This window comes from Colobus angolensis, unplaced genomic scaffold (genome assembly GCF_000951035.1).
Source record: "Colobus angolensis palliatus isolate OR3802 unplaced genomic scaffold, Cang.pa_1.0 Scaffold19, whole genome shotgun sequence".
Taxonomy (NCBI): Eukaryota; Metazoa; Chordata; class Mammalia; order Primates; family Cercopithecidae; genus Colobus; species Colobus angolensis.
In genome coordinates, this window is record NW_012115043.1 from 240,373 (window position 1) to 244,345 (window position 3,973).

Sequence of the window (3,973 nt, forward strand, 5' to 3'; positions counted from 1 at the left end):
CACCACTCACTGGGCATGACACGGGGCTCTGACAAACAGAATACAGGAGAGGCCACCGTTATCAGTCCACATATTAAATATTATTAGTAACGCTTAATTTTTTTATCTTTTAGAAAAAAAAGTAGAAATAGAAATTTCTTTCCTTTTCTCAAAGGATTATCTCATATACTCTGAGACGGGTCCCACCCTATTTTGTAGACCACTGTTTTATGGGAAGTGTTGTGGCTTGAACTGCGTCCCCAAGAAAGACATGTTCAAGTCCTAACCAGTGGTACCTGTGAATGTGACTTTGTTTGGAAATAGGGTCATTGCAGATATAATTAGTTAAGATGAGGTCATACTGGAGTAAGATGCAATATGACTGGTGTCCTCATAAGACAAGAAAAAGACAAGTTTATTAAAAAGATGACATAGAAAAACAGCCATGTGATTTTGGAGGCAGAGCTTGGAGCAACCCATCTACAAGGGCAGCATACCAGGAATTGCTGGCAAACACCAGAAGCTAGAAGAGGCAAGGAAGGATTCTACTCTATGGCTTTCAGAGAGAACATGGCTCCTCCAACACCTTGCTTTTAGACTTCTGGCCTCCAGAACTGTGCGATGATACATTTCTGTTGCTTAAGCCACACAGTTTGTGGTACTTTGTTATGACGGGCCTAACCAATGAATTTAGAGAATGAAGAAAGTTCAGAGAGGTAGTAGAAGTACCAGTAGAGCAAGGTGACCCAGAGACCTGGACAGGTGAGAGCTTAGGAGGGAGGGTGTGTCAATGGTTTCAAATGCATCCCAGAAAACAAGAGGACATGAGCAAAGGCCCTGGAATGTGCTTGCTTAGGGCTAGGGGCTGGGAGAGGAAACTTTCCTGCTCAGAGGGGTGAGGCACTCAGTGAAGTAGAGGAAGATGCATTGGTACCAGGCACGGTGGCTCAGGCCTGTAATCCCAGCACTTTGGGAGGCTGAGGTGGGCAGAACACTTGAGGTCAGGAGTTTGAGATTAGCCTGAGCAACATGGCGAAACCCCCGTCTGTACTAAAAATATAAAAATTAGCCAGGTATGGTGGTGGGCACCTGTAATGTCAGCTATTCAGGGGGCTGAGGCAGGAGAATCACCTGAACCTGGGAGGCGAAGTTTGCATTGAGCCGAGATCACACCAGTGCACTCCAGTGTGAGTGACAGTGACAGAGTAAGACTCTATTTCAAAAAAAAAAGAAAGAAAAGAAAAGAAAAAGAAAAGGAAGATGCATTGGAGCACTGGGACAGGTTGGGTCCAGATGGCTGTGAAGAGCCCTGAGTGCCCACTCCTTTTGCCTTGCTGGCTTTCCCTCTTCTGGCCTCTGCATTCCTGCTCCCTTCTACTCATTGCAACCCTGTCTACACTGTTTTCCTTGAGATTTTCTTGTGACACGTATCTAGGCTTCCAAGTGCCCCACCAACACTACAGATCTCTCCATTGCCTTTCCCACACACAGGACCTCTCATATTCTCTCTGCCTCAAATGCTGAAATTCTGCCACACTCAAGTCATCTCTTGAGAGCCTGATTTATAAAGGTTTGCTAAGTTGTTGTACCTCTATTTAATGGTATGCTAAGCCGCTGTTGGAAAGATTGATACTGTTAATTAAAAAGCAAGGTGTAGAGGCCGGGCGCGGTGGCTCACGCCTGTAATCCCAGCAGTTTGGAGGCCGAGGCGGGCGGATCACGAGGTCAGGCGATCGAGACTATCCTGGCTAACACGGTGAAACCCCGTCTCTACTAAATATACAAAAAATTAGCTGGGCGAGGTGGAAGGTGCCTGTAGTCCCAGCTACTTGGGAGGCTGAGGCAGGAGAATGGCGTGAACCCAGGAGGCGGAGCGTGCAGTGAGCCGAGATCGCGCCAGCGCACTCCAGCCCGGGCGACAGAGCGAGACTCCGTCTCAAAAAAAAGCAAAGTGTAGAAAAGGGATTTTTTTTTTTTAGGAGGCTTCTGTGTTTATATAAAAAAGTTGCACATGCATAGAGTATGCCTATTAGATTACACTTCTTCCCTCAAAATAAAAACAAGCAAACCAACGAGTAGAAGATGTTGCCTCTGGAAGGAAACTAGGTATCAGGAACAGGAGTGAACGCCAGTTTGCTTTTCAATATATATGCTTTTATACTTAAAACTTTTTGTGCTGTGAAAGGAAAATAAATCTTGGGGCCCCCAAATCACTAAGCTAAAGGGAAAGGTTAAGCTGGGAACTGCTTAGGGCCAACCTGCCTCCCATTCTATTCAAAGTTACCCTTCTGCTCGCTGAGGTAAATGCATATCTGACTGTCTCATTGGGAGAGGCTAATCAGAAACTCAAAAGAATGCAATCCTTTGTCTCCTATCTACCTATGCCCTGGAAGCACCCTCCCCACTTTGAGCTGCCCTACCTTTCTGGACTGAACCAGTGTACATCTTACACATAATGAATGTCTCATGTCTCCCTAAAATGTATAAAACCAAGCTCTGGGGCCGGGTGTGGTGGCTCACACCTGTAATCCCAGCAGTTTGGGAGGCCACGGCGGGGGATCACTAGGTCAGGAGATTGAGACCATCCTGGCTAACAAGGTGAAACTTCGTCTCTACTAAAAATACAAAAAATTAGCTGGGCGTGGTGGCAGGTGCCTGTAATCCCAGCTACTCGGGAGGCTGAGGCAGGAGAATGGCATGAACCCAGGAGTTGGAGATTGCAGTGAGCCGAGATGGCGCCACTGTACTCCATCCAGCTTGGGCGACAGAGTGAGACTCCGTCTCAAAAAAAAAAAATAAATAAAATAAAATAAAAGTAAACATGTCCTTCCATGTTTATAAAAATTAAACATGTCCTTCCAGTCATAAAGTCACTAACAGCTTAATGTGAATTAGCATAGCAGATGGCATGAACTCAGTGGGTGCCTCAGGGAAAAGATGTGCTAAAGGTAGACTCAGTCACTGAAAGAAGTAACAAGGCAAGGAAGATAAACTGGCCCCGCTCCTGGAGAAGGAGCCACATTTCCATTAAGGGAGTGAGATTATCTGCTGAGGTCAAAGAAGAGATCTGCTCGGGCAGCTCACATGATAGAATAGGTTTACCCACTTATTTATTCATTCAGCCACTCAACAAATATTTATTGAGCACCTACTTCGTGTCTTGTGCTAGGTGCTGGGAATGCAGTGAAGAACAAAGGTGCAACAGTTTCTGCTCTCATACAGAGATTACAATTCCTTAAGGAAGTCAGGCCTTTGGAATACAGTATGACAAATGCCATGAGACAAAAAATGTATAAGGCTTGTAATCCAGACATTTGTTTATTTATGTGTGAGTCGCTGGATATCATGGGCAGTATAATGACACGCAATGATGTCCACGTTGTAATCCCCAGAACCTGTGAATAACTTACCATGTACAGGACAGAGGGGTCTTTGTAGATGTGATTAAATTAAGGACTTTGAGATGGAGAGATTACCCTGGATAATCTGGGTGGGTCCAATCTAATTACCTGCCTCCTTAAAATAAAAAAATCTTTCCTAGCTGAGTTCAGAGTCAGAGAGAGATGTGACTGTGGAAACATGGTCAGAGACATGGAAGGATGCTGATTTTGGAGATAAGAAAGGAGCCATGAGCCAAGGAATGAGGGCAGCCTCTAGAAGCAGACAAAGGCAACAAAGGAACACCCTGCCAGAGCTTGATTCTAGCTCAGTGAGGACTGTGTTAGACTTCTAACTTATAGAGCTGTGTTGTTTTAAGCTGCTACATTCGTGGCGATTTGCTGCAGCTATGATACAAAACGAGTACTTTGGGTTAGCCTATGGGCATATAAAGTTTGAGTAAAAAGAGGTAAAGAGGTTCCTGTTCTCAAGATTTTTTTTTTTTTTTTTTTTTGAGACCAGGTCTCATTCTGTCACCCCAGGCTGGCGTGCAGTGGCACGATCACAGCTCACTGCAGTCTTGAGCTCCTGGGCTCAGGTGATCCTCCCTCCTCAG